Source organism: Vanellus vanellus (genome assembly GCF_965231255.1).
Source record: "Vanellus vanellus genome assembly, chromosome: 12".
In the NCBI taxonomy this organism is placed as follows: Eukaryota; Metazoa; Chordata; class Aves; order Charadriiformes; family Charadriidae; genus Vanellus; species Vanellus vanellus.
This window is the reverse complement of record NC_138917.1, coordinates 5,215,642-5,232,282: the sequence shown is the minus strand read 5'-3', so window position 1 is coordinate 5,232,282 and position 16,641 is coordinate 5,215,642. Positions and strand designations below refer to the sequence as shown.

General features: G+C 36.0%; 1 protein-coding gene across 1 annotated transcript in view; it reads right to left on the bottom strand.

Annotated features, from left to right (window-relative positions):
* Positions 1-16,641, bottom strand: part of WWOX (WW domain containing oxidoreductase) — a gene marked incomplete at its 3' end in the record, with an annotated part of 253,755 nt that overhangs the window by 76,132 nt on the left and 160,982 nt on the right. The gene's annotated exons all lie outside the window — the stretch shown is intronic.

The following is a 16,641-nucleotide window of genomic DNA, read 5'->3' as shown; positions in this document are numbered from 1 at the left end:
GCGCTTTGAAGATGTAAGGTGTGAATGCTTTTATTACTAATAAACTGTATTTTTCATAGATCAGCACTGAAACTTTAATGAACCTCTGGCTATTGAAATACACGTTACAAATCATTTAGTGAAACTGGTTTTAACTTCAGACTCCTACACGAGGAAAGGATTTTCGGGTGCCATGTTGAAAAAAATGTCTTGTTTGAGAGTTTATTTCAGATACTTCGGGCATAAATTAAGCTGCCATATAATGGGAATATACGTACATGTATTCCATCGAATACAGAGTGCATCGCTAATACATAGTGTTGTGCACTGGGAAAATCTGGTGACTGGAGGAAAGTCATTAGCAAGCTGTGGGTCAGCTCCTCCTGCCGAGCGACCCAGTAGAAACTCCAGCATTTTAGGCCCAAAATAAACCAAACGCAACAGAGCCGGAATAAATAGCTCCTCGGGATAAAGATGGGTAATTGCAGAAGCATTGCAAATTCTATGAAATATTGTAAGAATGAAAAAAATGTCAGTTTATGTCTTGCTGAAAAAATTAGGAAACACCGACAAGAAACGTACTGACAGCATTTCTGCTCTTCCTTGCTTTCCTTCCCCATGACGTTCAGTTTAATAAACTGCTCTGACATAAAGCACATCAGCTACATAGTTTGATAGAGTTAATAGTGGAACAGCTTCAAATACCACGTTCCCTCAAGTTTTTGAGATTTTTACTCATCCAATATCTTGTACGATGTACTCACACAAGTTTTGTACATTCAGTAAAGACTTAAAGGAATTTTGCATGCAAGGCTATGCATTTTCATTGTCATCAAGAAAAGTTAATTACTGAATAAATTGCAAGTTCAGAAATATAATGCATTAGGACAGAACCTATCCTTTTTGCCCGAAGAACCTATTAAACTTCATCTCTTCGTTAGCAGACTAAAAATCTTAATTAGCATTTTATTTTGGACAAATCCTTGCCAAGCCTGCACAGTCTGTTGCAAATATAAAAGGACAGAGACTCAGCAGATGAGGGTTTACATGTGAACGCAGCATCATTTTTGAGTATTCCATAAAATCTGACAATATAATCTCCGACTTAAGAAACCAGCAACTGTGAGCAGTTTTTCTGCTTGTCTGTATTCCAGTCAGCTCTGAATTCCTTTTCATTTATCAGCCAATGAGCTGTTAAAATGTTATATATAGTTAAAATCTTATAACTATGTGGTTAACTGTGCAACCTGAGTTCCTATCCCCCCCCCAAAAAAAAGGGGGAAATTTTTGGTCTTTGCTTTACTACATGCACAAACTGAAGCAATGCAGCAGAAGAAAAAGGGGTCCCAATGAGAGTAATCTAAAAAAAAACCAAACAGAGGGGCAGAATCAGCCTGGCCAAAACAGCTGTTTGCCAAAGAGAAAAGGGTGGAAAATGAAAATATTTTATTAACGCCATTTCTCTCCTGGTTTTGCCTACTTAAGTCAGGCAAAGGAACAGGCAGTTCCTCCCTCCTAGTCCTCCAGGGACACACAGCATCTGAAAGAAGAGTAAAGGATCCTTTTACCAGCTCCCCACCAAACAAGGGATAGAAAGCATAGCATGTAAAAATAATGTACAGCACAAGCGTTTCTTCAAGAAGTCCATTGAACTACTGCAGAAACTCAGGAGACAATGTATTTCAAATGGAAGTACAGAAAAAGCTTAGGAAGAACATAAAAAAACAGCATAACTTTCAAAGACAAAATGAATAACTAAGTACTTGTGCCGCCCAGAGTGTCTACAAACAGCATACAAGGCCATCCATCAGCAAAGGAAGAGCAGCTCACTCGTCTTGGACTGATTGTACTCCGTGTAACGAGTGTCGGTATGTTGGACAAGGCAACAGTCTGACCTGTGCAGGAAGATTTCTCTCTGACCAAGAAACGGGAATGGATTTGGTGTGGGAGAAGGCGAGGAAGCGTGAGGCTCAATTTCATTTTTTTTTAATTCAAGGCAGGATTTGAAAAAGATCCAGATTTGAAAAAAATCATACTTTCAAACAATTTTCCACTTCTTCATAAAAATCATTCAAAAATCATTCAATTATATTGTATAATCTCTTTGAAATGGGTCCTTCACTGAAAAAGCCTTCTTTTTTTCCTTTGCTTTTGTATTTTATGTTTTTCAACGGGTTTCAAGGTAGAACAGGTAAAACTAATAAAAAACCACTGTGGGAGGGCAATTGCAGTGTTCTCAAAAGTCAAGAGATCACTGTGACTTTTTCAACCCTAAATCATTTTGGAATCTAAGACAAGCGCATAAAGAAACAGCAGCGTGAAACAAGAGACAGGTTCCACAAAACATTGCAAAAAACAAGCAAGGAGTCTTTAGTAGGCTGAAAAGCAACAGAAAGGTCAAAGAATGAATGCAGCCAGAGAGCGCAATTGGAGATATTTCTAAAAACGTTTTGAAGGTGTAAAAGGAGTGGAGGCTAATTTCAGCGCAGGTCAGGTTGACAGTAGTTTAAGACCTCTTGAGAAGTAGCTGATTTCTGACCTTGGTAAGAAAGAGAAGTTTAGTAAACTAACATTTTTTTTTTTTTAAATGAGGGTGTTCAGCAGCATAGTTAAGACTTCTAATCACCAGAAAGGTGGGGGGGAAAGGGGGCAGTTGATTTGAATGCATTCTTATCCCCAGGGTCCCTCTGTATGGGCAAATGAAAGCTGTAATGACCCACTGCATAAATTAAATCTCTCAAAGACAGACTACAAGAGCAGATTGATGCATAAAGACAAAACTGGGCATAAAATAGCTGGAAAACTGCAAGGCCATAACCACATCTTGCTATGAGATTACAGATTTGCGGAGCTTAACATCTTGTTTTGAGGATATTGCTCAAGGAAAGACTTTTAAACCTGTATATTAAAACTAATGAGCTAAATAGGCCATGCATTAAAAACCTAAAATCTGGTGTCATTCTTGGAAGAGTGAAGACAAGCATGATCATTTTTTGCTCCCCTGAATGTTGAATTACAGTGATTAGATTCCTCTACAAGCTGCATTAATTTGTTATTTGCATGGAGGCAGTGTAATAGGAAAACATTTTCCACATTAGTGCAACAGACAGCTTTTATGCCTAAGCTCTATAAAGAATAAATTTGCAATTTTCCAGAAAGAAATAAGGTAATGAATAACTGGAATTCCAGTGTGGGAATACTACTTCTCTGTACAGTAGCCATTTCCATTAAATATACAAGATTTGAGACTACACCATTTTCATTGCTGTATCCTAAGAGGCATGGGTTTGCTTGAGCCATGCGGTCAGGTATTTTCAAATCATGTAAGAAAAAGTTAAATTTTAATAATCAGTAAAGACAGTGAGGTCCCAAAAGAAGGCTTAGTAAAAACAGGCTGACATACAGAAATATGTTAAAATAGGCATAAATGACTCATGATTCATATTCCATATTCTTAAACATGTTCAGACCCAAACTATGGATGTAATATTTTCTTTTTGTAATGCAGCAGTGCTTTTGGCATTTTTATTTAGAAGAGCATTAATAAGGACTCTCTTTTTCCTGCTGCAAAAATCTCACTATATTTCATACAGTCAAGGAAGGGATAGAGGTAGCTAAAAGCCAAGATTAAGGATAAAGTCTAATATAGTGTTTTACTGACTTTAGTGGGGGCTGAATTTCACAGATTTTTTCCATCTTGTAAGCAAATAAATAAGCAGGAACTGTTGTCTCCTGCTACCAGGAAAACTGCTGAAGTGTTTACACAAAGTTATTTAGAGTTATCTGCTGCTACATTAGGTGATTAAATCCAAAACATATAATCCATTTTTCTCTTCAGATTTTCTTAGATGGCAGACATCACTTTGTTTATTCCAATTTGCTTTGTAGAAACTTCTGATTTTTTTCAATTAATTTTTAATAATTTTAACATAAAACAGTGCTAAAAAGATAATGGTGTAGCATAAGGGTTCAATACTGAGATACAAAGAGCTTTCAAAAAATGCAGATGTCCCACATCTTTAACCTATTGTAGCTGGAGACAACCACGCTATCCCTGATGCAGGACTTTCTCTCTTTTTCAATTAACATCCGTGGGCTACAGTTAGTATTTTTATTGTTCTAGTTCAGACACTTATTCTGAACATGGAACTGCACACTAAATGCAAAATGGCGATAAAAAGAAAAAAAAAATAACTTGAAAAGATTACTGAACATCAAGATAAAGCAAAATAGAAATAGCTTCTAGAAAACTAATATTTGTTTCCCTAAAGTGTTAATTATGCCCTAGATTTTAAGGAGATTTTAAATTGCCTCTTTCAACAGATGTTCTCTTAAAAGAATGGCTTATTTGGGAAATGATAGGTCTTTGTCAAAGCTTACCCAGTGGAATACAAAAATTAGTACCAACTAACTATAGCCCCAAGTATTACAAACTCTTTATTCTCAACAACAATATGCCACCCCTGTTAGCAGCTAACTTACTAATTTTATATAAACTACCTTGAGCCGCTATAAAGAAACAGAGAGTTCAACTCCACTAGTTGAGTTGATGCGCTTCCCCCTTCAGGGCTGTCCGTAGTGAAATCAGTCATACATATGACAAAAAAAACCCCAACACACAAAAGTCATTCAACCCTCAAAAGATACACTGAAAGCTGCCCCCAGGCTGCCTCTTCCCTTCCTTCGTCTTCCAAACAAGAAGAAAATTTACAAAAACTGATCAAAGATCAATATACTTCTGATAGTTACGGATATGTATTTTATAAAAAACACAAAGCCTCAAAAGAAAAAAAAGAATTAAAATGTTATATGATTTTTTGTAATGCAATGGTATATTTTGGAAGCTTTAAGCAACAATAAAAAACATCCCTTAAAGCAGATTTCAGACAAGTAGATGTGAATATTCTCAATAAAATCCTGATTCCTAGAGTTAGACCCAGGAATGAGAAATTTACTATTCTGGCATAAATCAATTTTAATCAAAACAATGAGAATCATGGATATTAATTCTCACAATTCATTTCTCACATTGTGAATTAAATCCAGAATTATTCTAGCAGATAAATTTGAATAGTCTTTTCTAGTTTCCACATCCAATAACCCACCCAGAATTAATCCAAGTCGCTATTTCTATGGAGTGCAACTCTTTGCGCATTTCGTTGGTCACCAGTTTCCTGTTAAAACAAGTAACTACATACACCAAGGAAACCATAACACCACGGGAGGATAAAAGACCTTCTCCAGAAACAGCCTCTGAACTCCCTGTATCATAATCCAAAATGTAAACAGTAGAATGGAAAACCAAATGGGCTTTGTATTAAAATGCATGCTTTTTGGCAAAATATTTTTGGTAATAATTGAGATCTTAATTGAACTGCAGTTTCAAAAGACACATATGTGGTGTCCTCCTGTGTCAGTAGCAGAACTTTGTTGATCTTCAAAGAGCCAGGATTTCAGCCCATACTTACCCTGATCTGATTCTGGGTGATTTTACTGAACTAAATCAGTGGGATTTCTCTGCTTCTTTTTAATACCACCAGTCACTTCCTACCTATTTGGCACTCATCCTTAGCGTATAATAGGTTTGGTACTGCCTTTTTCATTTTCGAATTCATGGTTGCTTGGTGGTCTTAATTTTCTCAGAGTATTCAAAGATGACAGATTAATAGGTGGTTCTTTGCAACTATGTGGGCAGATCTTTAATGGAGCTCATTAGTTTATATTAGTGAATAGCGTGGAGATGTGGAAGCTGTTCCTAAAGGACAACACTTCTGCTAAATAAAAAAAAAAATTAACAAAAATTAAAATCCTCACTTCTATTAAATAAACATCTATTATGTCAATTTATGTGAAGAAGAAACAAAGTAAATTATTTATTCAGTATAAACATTAAAGAAAATTCCAAAACGTATTTTGGTGCTACAGTGGGGGTTTTTGCTGCAAAATTCAGCTGTCCTTAGTACCAGCACACAGCAGTCTTTTGAGATTTACCAAGCATACCTTGTACATCTGTTTATTGTCTAGGACACTTAGTAGTATAACAGGCTGCTGCTCAACCCAGCAGAGAATTCTGTGGGATCTCCTATCATAATAAGCCTTGAGCTAGGAATGGATTATGAAAAAAATAATAATCACAACATTAAATGCAAGTCAAGCTTGGCACTCAACCAAAAAACCCTGGACATTTATATTAACATGGCACACATAAAAGGATTTCATTTTACACAAAACATTTTTTATTTAACTTTATTGGACTTTTTTCCAGCACCTGCTTAGGTTTCCAGGTAACCATGAAGTTTAATAAACCTGTACAATGATAATTAAACACTGTAAATAATTTATCTGCTTAATCTTCCTAACTGGCCTTTTATTCCTTTGTAGAAAAGTGATCCTTGCTGACATTCTGAATAAGGTTGGCAAAATAAGTGCACTGAGGAGTGGTAGCATAAAGTGGATTTGCTCTCAATAATGTATGAAGCCACATGCTGGGTAGAGGAATCCTCACAAAAGCGGTACCACAGCAATCTGTTCCTTTCATCTGCAGCCAGCATTTAAAGCAAAGGTGCTGCTCCGAATCAAAAGCACAATCATTCATTTGTGAGCAGATGTCCTTCACACGGCAGGCAGCACTTTTTCAAGACAGAGCTGAACAAATGCACTGCTGTGAGACAAGTTCCCCTACCCATTAAAGAAAGAACACAGTATATATTAATTTAGCAGGTTGTTGAATGTTTTAAAGTAGAATTTATGAAGCAGAAAAAGCATGTGGTGAAACAAAATGGCTTTCAAACTAAAATATGAAAAGGCTCCCCTAGTTATTCGTTTGCAAAATGCAAGAGTCCAAGGCTCATGACAATAGTTTACGCAGGAAATAAGCTGAAATGTGAGGTGTGTGATTTTCCACCCTACACTCAGATTATTATCTAAAAGAGGCCATTATTTGAGAATGTGTGTGTGATGGTAAGACTGCACGTGTATGTATTCTGTGTTCACATTTGTTCACAGAATTTAGGATTAAATCAAAGTGAAAGTTGTTTAAAGCTGTTGGGACTCTGCACCATTTAGCAGAGTAAACCTGAGAGCCACTAAAAGAGTGAGTTCTGACACTTTTGGTTAAATAGATTTTTTCTAGTTCCCTCTGCACACACAAACTTTTTTTCAGAGAGTACTCCTTTTTCCAATAAAAACTTTTGAACGTGGTCCATGCATGCTGTGGTAAACAGAAAGGCTCACTCTGACTCCTGTGTGAGCCAGACTAGCGTCTTTGTTATGAAAATTACGGGGATTGCTCTTTCAATTTTTGGAGCACGTTCCTATTATACACATTAAAATATATATTATAAAATAACATACAAAACCTTTAATCCTTACTCACAATAATTCAAAGCTCCAAATTTAACCATCACCACCCCCCAGTTACAGTAGTTGTATATGATATTTATATTGATAGCAACAATAACTCTATTGATAGCAACACAAGCTTTCCAAAGCATACTGGTTTCAAATGAAGGTATGCCAGTCAAACGCTTCTGCAATGACTAAGAGGAAGAGGCAGCCACATCCCTTTATGTGTATTGTTTGATAAACATCTAATTGGTTAGGTAGTTCCTTTCTGTACTCCTCTTCTAAGAAGGAGAAGCAAGCTATGAGATCCACACCACAATTTTAGCCTCATTTTCCACAGTCCGCCCAGTCCCCCAGTGACAGCCAGGCTGGTAATACCCTCCCACCCATCACCCATGCACGTGTGCCCAAACTCCTCCCTGCACGCTGTGCTCGGCTCACTCGGGACCTGTGCACACCCAAACACACATCCAACCTTCAGAGCTACCTGCCTTTGCCAACAAAAGCCGCATCTTTTCTTTCCTTCCCTTCTTTCCTCCCTCCCATAACATGGCTTATAAGCACATCAATATTTACAATTACTTTATCCACATTAAACAAACACAGTGAGTTTTGCTGCCCACACAGAAAAAGGTTGATTCCTTCTTGCAGAAACATACTATTACTAGCAGTACAATCATTATAAGGGGTACTGCAATTTAAACCTCAATCTCTGTTTATATATGCATGATTATTATACCAGGAGTCATTTGTGGATAGTGCACAGATAAAAATGCAGCTAATAACTCTTACTGCAATGATTAATCAATTTATGAATATATTATTTAAACTAATAGTTCAGGTAGGGTATCTTAAACAAGTTACAGCGTACATCGACCAATTCAAATACCAGCTACTAGATCAATAAGAAACTAGAAGTAACTCTAGGGAATGGGTACACTTGCGTAAGGAACTGTGAATTTTTAAAATCCCTCCATTGGGAGAACAACCTCATAAAAAATAATTGCTTTAGGACATTACGTTTGGATTTTGGCAAACTGTATGGCAAACTAGAAATTGAAATAAGAATTTTACACTGTGTAGCAAACTAATTTTCTACTATTTTTATATCTTAAATTTATTTCTTTTAATTAGTGAAAGGAAAAACCATATCTGATACTTCTGTTTAGTTTTTCAACTCATTAGTATTTAAAATACAGCCTGGTTTATGTAACATGTGAACACACTGTTAAGACTATGCCCTAGACTCAATATAAATGAAATATATTCATTTATAAACATAAAATATTTTTCCCCTATAATTTACAAGAGAGAGAAAAAAAAAAAGAACTTTAAACAAAGTACTTTTAAGGAAAAATTAAAAAAAAAGAAAAAACCCCAAAACAGCAAACCAAGGCAAAAACAGCAAAGCAAAAGGAAAACCTTATTTTCTCATAACAGATTTCAGAAATTGTTAATCCTAGTAGGAAAGAAATTTGTGTAATACATAAGAATAAACAGACATTTATCTAAACATCACCAAAAACTAAGTTCCTTATATCCATGTTCTAAGTATAAACATACATATTGAAAAGTCAAATAGGGGCAGCAAACGGCACACACAGTACCGTAGGTACCTGGTAAAACCTGGCAATTTAGCCTGTTGGCACTCACCACGAAAAGGTCTCTGTACTTGATTTAGTACTTTTTTTTAATCTGAATGTATAACTTTAATCTTTCAAAGCAGGATTTTTAATTAAAGGTACCAAGTACAAATTCACTAAGTTAGCCACTGCCCTCCACTCACTCTGATGCTAAAGGTGTGCTTTATCTCCGTTTCAAGTGATACTGCATTTTAAAAATTAATTAGTAGCTTGCAAGAACAGCCACACATTATTGAGTAAGTAACAGCATTTAAGTGAAACAGATGAAATATTGGTAAGCAATGCAGACCACAGTATAAGTATGTGAAGGGGGTCATAGGCTAATCCCTATTGATTTTCCAAGTATGCGTACAGCACCGCTGGGAAAGGCCAGTTCTGTTGGCAATCAGCTAGCACAAATACATTATAAATCTTACTGTCCACCTTCACTGATCAGTGTCACTTACTTCCTCCACTAAAGACCACGAGGAAACTACAACAAATGCACTGACAAACAACCGGGGAAGAATTTTAAAACCTTTTTCCTAAAGCACAATTTCACAATGCTTATGATGTACATAAGGTAAAGCAGAAACAGGTTTCCAGGAGCAATACAACACTTGTAATAACTGTTCAAAGAAATAATCCACAAGAAAACTGCTGGCCCACATACAGGAGGAACGCAAGTAATAACAAAGGTGTCATTCACATTAATCTTACAAACTAACATGAAAATTCGGAGCAAATACTTTGCATTTGCCATGTGTTTTGCTGTTGACAGAGGAACTGAAATACATTAATTTCCCACAGCTGAAGTCAGTATTGCCTGAGCAGAGAAGGAGCAAGCAGACTGCTGTCCAGAACTACGCACGATAACCACTTTTTAGCGCAAAATTCCCAACACCACAGAAGAAATAAGCAGGTCTGCTGCAGTGCAATCGCACTCCCTTGCTGCTGCCCGGACCGTTCCAGCTATCCTTACTCAGCTGAGAACTGTTCGCTCACGAGTAAAGTACGCGATAGCACCCCAGCTTCACGCTCGTTTATTAATGAGGCCCCAGGTCAGCATAGCTTTTCTGAGGAACTTCCACATTGCTGCAAGAGGATCAATTCACTTCCTCCTCTAGGTCTGTCCACCTTCTCTTTTTCCTCCAGGCAGTAACACTAGAAAAATCAAGGTCATTCAGGAACACTGCATGTCATTTTAGAAAGGCCACTAAAAAGGGTTTTCCAAAAGCAATGAGATCAGGGAGACTTTCTGGGGAAATGTTGTGCCACAGGAGCCCATTTCTCATCTGTTTTTTTTTCCTTTTAAGCAAGCACTGCCACAGTCAGGATATTTTTTTAAGAACCAGTCAGCTGCCCCTGTGAAGAAGGATATTCCTGGGTGCTTTCAGCCACAGGGGCAAGCCCAGGAATGCTGCGCCACAGACCAGGAGCTCAGTGTTTTAGATATTCAAAGACTGAAAGCCATGAGTCTACTTCCACAAAGCACAAACCAAAATAACAGAACCCATTCCCTCGATCCATAATCTATCTTCTCCATCTCCTTTCTTTGCTGTCCTATGATGAAATTTCTTGCATAGGAACAGTAAAAGTACTGCAAAACAGGCAGAGAAGCATCCAGGTCTACATTTGGTATAAAAATGCTTGTATAGACTGGGTCTCTTCTCAGACACCTAGTAGGAACAATTTACCTCAGTAACAGCACGTCTTATTTATGTGTTTTTTCTATTTCATACAATTCATTATAAATACCTGTGCATTATCACCAATTGCACAGATTCGGGAATTTTAGACTTTTAGGGGTTTTCTTTTATTGCTTTGTTTTGTTTTTAAGAAATGTTTCTATATTCTCTGTAATGCTACATGCTGAATGAAAGAAAACTGATCCCTGGGTCCAGACTGGTCCCACCAGTAGCAAAGAGCTCCAGTAGCCAAAAGGTAACTCCTATACGGAGCACAAGAAAAGTTCAAGGCTTAACCAACTGACTTAGCAGGGGAAACAAGGGCAGTGGTAGTCAAAGGCACAAATGAGATCCTGAAAAGAGAGTGAAATACAACTTATTTCATGTTATTATTATTATCATCTCAGTGGGTATATGAAACGAAATTTTGAAATAAGTACTACTTACGTAAAAGCAATATAGGAGCTTTAAAGCAAATACATGATACATTTAAGCTTTACGCAGCTAATACAGTTCAACACAATGTAGTTAGGTTCAGGCTAGTGAGAAAGTAGCATTTAACTGATTTTGTATTAACTAAGGAAAGTGCAAAAATCAAGTTGCATTAATTACCCTGTAGATGAGACATTCTGAAACAAATACTTCCATTGTGGAATGAGGTTGTGCTACAGTGGGCAATTCTAACCTAGTTGTAGATAATATATGGCAGGCAATACAACAGGTAATTCACCACTTTCTTAAATGTAACAGATTTAGCAGTTCTCTTTGCTGAAAGTGGAAAAAGCCACTAGCTTCCCCTACAAATCTGGAACACTCCTGAATATAACTTCTACAGTACTGGCTTCTGCTGGAAACCCAGTTTACATTCACTTTCAGTACAGCGTGTGTTTGTAGAAAGCAGCATATAAAATGAGCTCAAAATTTCTATTTAAAAATATCATTTAATGGAATTTTAAACTGTCCAAGAAGATAGATACACTGTGTTTGTTTTCTACATTCATGATCTATAAAAAGAATGGAATAGACCATAAACACAGTATTTTTCTGCAACAGCCTTTACTAAAAATGCTACTACTTGTGTTTATCATTTATATCCTCATACGCAACCTCAAAATTGATTACACTTTAAACTATACATAACTTGCTGTTTTTCATTTTGAATCATATTGCAAACATTTTTATAACTCTGTTAATATATTCCATACTTTGTATTATTATTGATTATTAATATTTCTTGAGGAGATTTTATTGCTTTTCAAATAAAAAACGTTAGTTATTTTTAAAACATAGAAAATATTATTGCAACTTATATGCTTTTCTTTCTTATGATAATTCTAATATAAAAATTGTTAGCATGAATATTTGCAGACTTGTTTTTCACATTTTAAACTCAAGAAATAAAATGGAAACAGCTATTAATATAAGGTACTGCATAGGTTCCAGATCTTTTTTTTTTTCCCCTCAAATCTCTGTTTAAGCTGTTGGGCTGAATCTATAATCATTTTAAACACTTAAAAAAAATTAATATACCAAAGGAGTGTCCATATAAAACATCATGGTTTTATATCAGGTATACATTATCTTTCCTAATTACTACTGCAGTTTGCAGACTGAAATACAATTTATATTTAGGATATGATTTTGCTATTAATTATCAAATTGAAAAAAAATAAAATCTTGCATTATAAATTCTCTCTTGGAAATTAATGTTATTCTTTTTTTCCATAATCCTATCACACAAGCAATAAGTGCATTGCAGCATGAACACTTTAATTTTTCCAGTTAGTTTTGAGCAAGCCCAGAGGTGAGGTTTAATAAGGATCAATGGCACTTTATCTGGGACAGGGCCACTTCACAGCATGCAAATTACACAGTAACACTTAAAAAAAGAAATAGATTTAATTAAAAAAAAAAAAGTAGAACCACAGGCTCTGGAAATTCAATTAAAGGATTTATGCAAAGGTTTGCTAGGTTTTTATATGCAGTTACTGCTTATATAATGAGCTTTTCATATTAAAAATCAATAGGTAATCTAGAGTAGAAGATCATCCCCTTAAATACATTTTTGAAATCAATTTGAAAAATAGTCCATCAACTGCTGTGACTACTCTTGCTGCTTCGATTAGACTAAGAGCAATATTTAGATTGTAAAACGTGCTATGGAATATCTATGCTTGGATTCTGCTTTCAAGTGTTCTTATACTTTTAAGTGCCCAAGCTAATCATACAGTAATCCAAGACTGTGTACAATGGATAAATAATTAATTTAGTTACTAGCAAGGGCATGAAAGTCCTGAAATCTGTGAAAACCCGAGGCATCTAACAGCACAATCTGACAATATTTTGAATATATGCAAAACCCAACATCTATGAATGTCTTTGCTATCTTTCTTCTCAGCCTAGTAGCCACTTAGCACACCGAGATAAATATTTCTGTTTATAACTTATTAAAGTCACCAGCTAAGGAAGCAATTAGCCTAACACTTGTCTGAAGTGCAACTTTCACACATCATGAATTTAAAGATGGATCAGGTCCTGTGTCCTTCAGGTTTAATCTAATTTGCCAAGACGCTGTGGTGATATAAGATCATTATATTAAAGTCCAAATACCTTAGTTAATATTCAGCACTTATCACAAATTCACATCTCATGCAAGCAAGTAGACCTTCGGAATGAATGGAGATGGACCCATTGCATCAGCACTTAATTTGCATCTGTCTAACCAATTGCACAGAGTTTGTAAATATTCTGAGGTGAACACTATAAAGTGGTCACCGAACTGTCTATTTGAGCAACAAAAAACCCCAAAGCGGTGAGAGCTATCAGATACGAAGAATCCAAGGGATTCACTCACAGCACAGGCTGCTACTGCTGTTACCGCAGCAAGATAGACTCCACATAACAAAGGAGAAACAAGGAGTCCTTCCTTGCACAAGCAGACTTTTCACGTCTGTTTCCATCTGTTCACAGGTCTTTCCACTCTGCTCCTTAATTTAGCACCAGGTTGTTGAACATACATTTTAGCCACTAAGAAATTCTGGGGCTAAAATATTCTTCTGTTACTCACTTGCACGTAATGCCTACGCACAGTGCTTTGGTGGTTTTGGATGCTCATGAAATGTAGATTCTAAACAATAGACTCTGAACAATGAAATACAGAGGGAAATCCAGCACTCACTTATTATATTATCACACGTGTTCATATGATGGGGAGGAAAAAATCTTTATTTCTGTTGTTGGTTATAGATTCAGATACGTGTTCACATATATGTTTCATTATCCTAATGCAATACTTTAGAAGAAACATAATTCCTTTATAAAAGATGCGAAAAATGGTTCTGGCATATAGCTTCTATACATGAAACAAAGCAGAATGACAGCCATGAGAGTAAGGGATTAGACAAAATTTTCTCTATCTGTAACATGCTCTGCCAAGCAAAGCATTTCAGCTATGAAATATCCTTAGAGGCAAATGCATGATATGAAAGTCTCAGAGTAAGAAGAAAAATAAACAGTAGCTGAAAAGTAACTAATAGTTTTCAGTTAAAATGATGATATTTAACAAGAAACCTGTACTGTTGAGGAAGTGAATTTACCAATAGCTTGCCTCTTGAAAGTTTATATGAAAATTTCTGCTTCAGTGCTTCACTCGTTACACCCATCCTGCATCTGTCATTGCAGAATACCATGGAGTTGAAGTACAGAGTGCAAGAAATACCTTGCTGTCACGTCTCTGTTAAGTCAGTTAAGTATCTTCATAAGCATTCTCTGAAGCACATTTCTTTATTGGATTTCAATTGTTTCTTAAAAGAAAAATCTCAAAGCAATCAAAGAAAAACGGTTGCTTACTCTCATTTCAAAAGAAATGTGGATACAGATTAATGCTATCTTTTTCGATAGGTTTGGAACAAAGATGTTAATGAACAGTAGCTTTATTTTAATCTTTCTTCCTACTAACTGAATGTCTCATGCATACCATATTTTTCTACACTTTTGCATTTTAAACACAGTGTAAGTACATGAGGGGATCAAAGAGTTTCAGATGAATCTGAAGAGTTATAGCAAGGGTAACGAGGGTCCTTAGTTTCTAATGACAGAAGCATATGCTCTCAACTTTCTAAACTGCATCCAACTGAGCCATTTATCAAGGCCTGAAACTTTTTCATTATTTAAAGCACGCCGACAGCTTTCCACTTGATGCCTTGGAAGTACACAATAATAGAGACTCTATAGTTATTAATTATAATATCAGCTGGTTGATGAAGTTACTGTACTTGCTGCTTGGTGGTTTCATTTTTAATTGCAGCAGGTGGTGTGGAAATAAAGTGCTGTACTGACACACACAGTCACCTCAATACTATTTTCTTTTTTATGTATAGATAAATGCAACTTGTTTTTTTGAAAATTCCGTCTGTTTTATATCTCACTGCATATAGTAGCTGCAAAGAAAAATGAGCACACAGAACACACTGAAAATTAGATGCTTAGAAATGAATTGATAGAAGACATATTGTCCCCATTTTTTTTGCTTTCAAAATATTTAAGATACTGGGATTTTTCCCCATGTAAAGATTCATGGTTTCCAAACATAGCTGTCATGAATAACAGTCATAGCTACACATAATGTGCAAGTTTTTTCTTCTTGTTTTTGTTCTTACTCACGTATTTGAACTCTACAAATCTGAAAATAAAGATGTAGTTAAGCAAAATTAAACTTCAAGTGTATTAAATTCTAAGACCATTCTAAAAAGGAGGGTGTCATAGTCTAAATGGTGTGTTCTATTTGTTTTTCTATTTTGGAATTAGTGTTATATGCTCCATTGCTCTAGTAATTTACTGACCCATATATCCACATAGGTTTTTGCATTTTAAAACCCATAAGCATAATGAAAACAAAAAATGGTTTAGGAAAACAATTGTGTGTAGTGATTTATCCTTTTGTTATCTTCGGACTGCTATTTTGTATATGCTTTCGAATAGTCTATATTGTTCTTCTGATACTGTCTGCTCTTAAAAGTGTATTTTCCTCCTCTGAAATGTTTTCATCTCATCAATCTCTAATTTAACATATTAGATAACTATTACAGGAGATTTTGCTGCCATAGGTTTTCCATGAGATTGATAGGTAATAAAAACTGGTGTTTCCTAATGGCCACAGACATCCGTCTTCTACATAAATCAGCAAACTCCCTTAAGAACCCCTTATATCCAAGTCATAGATCAATTGTACTCAAGCCTCATTACAGCACACACACTCTCTGTTCTCTGAAATAAGGCTGTGCTACCTTAGCTCAAAACTACATTAAATGTAATTAATACAACTGTGATGTAAATGGACACAGCATTAAAATGGATATCCCCAGGGAAAACAGGTTGTGAAAGCAGCTACGTGCATGGTCATGCATGGTGCACACAACTAGGGAAAATTTTAGCACACTTCCTTACGTAGGATTTTTAGTAGTGACACCATGAAGTTGAGAAGCTGCAGTAGCAGGCGCAGGAAGCCAGCTTTGCCCCAGCAGCACACTCTGATGGCAGAGCAGCAGCAGCTGAGGAGCGGCTGGATACCGTCTCTTGCCAAAAGAAAGACGATGCAGTCTTGCAAATCCTCTCTAACATGATGTTAACTTCTATCTTCAAAAAAAAAAAAAGCTACACAAACATCATTAGAACTCAAAAAATTAAGCTGAAAGGACATTTACTCTAAGCAGTGAATGTAAGGAAAAGTCTTAGGTGATGTGAATTGTTTGACTGTAAATTAGGGAAAAGGTAGGTCACAGTTTATTACTTTATTTGTGTACAACTATGTCATTTAGAAGAGTATGCTGTACAAAAAAGAGGGAATCGACCAAGCAAAAATGAGTGTGTGGAAGTGCTACAAGGTGTCCAAACCAGGCAAACAAAAATGTAGCTGTTCTCCTACGGACCCGTCTTCAGTGTTCCCTTGATGACAGCACTGTTCATTTTAGGAAAGAGTGTCTAAAATCCCAACAGGCCAGTATTGCCAG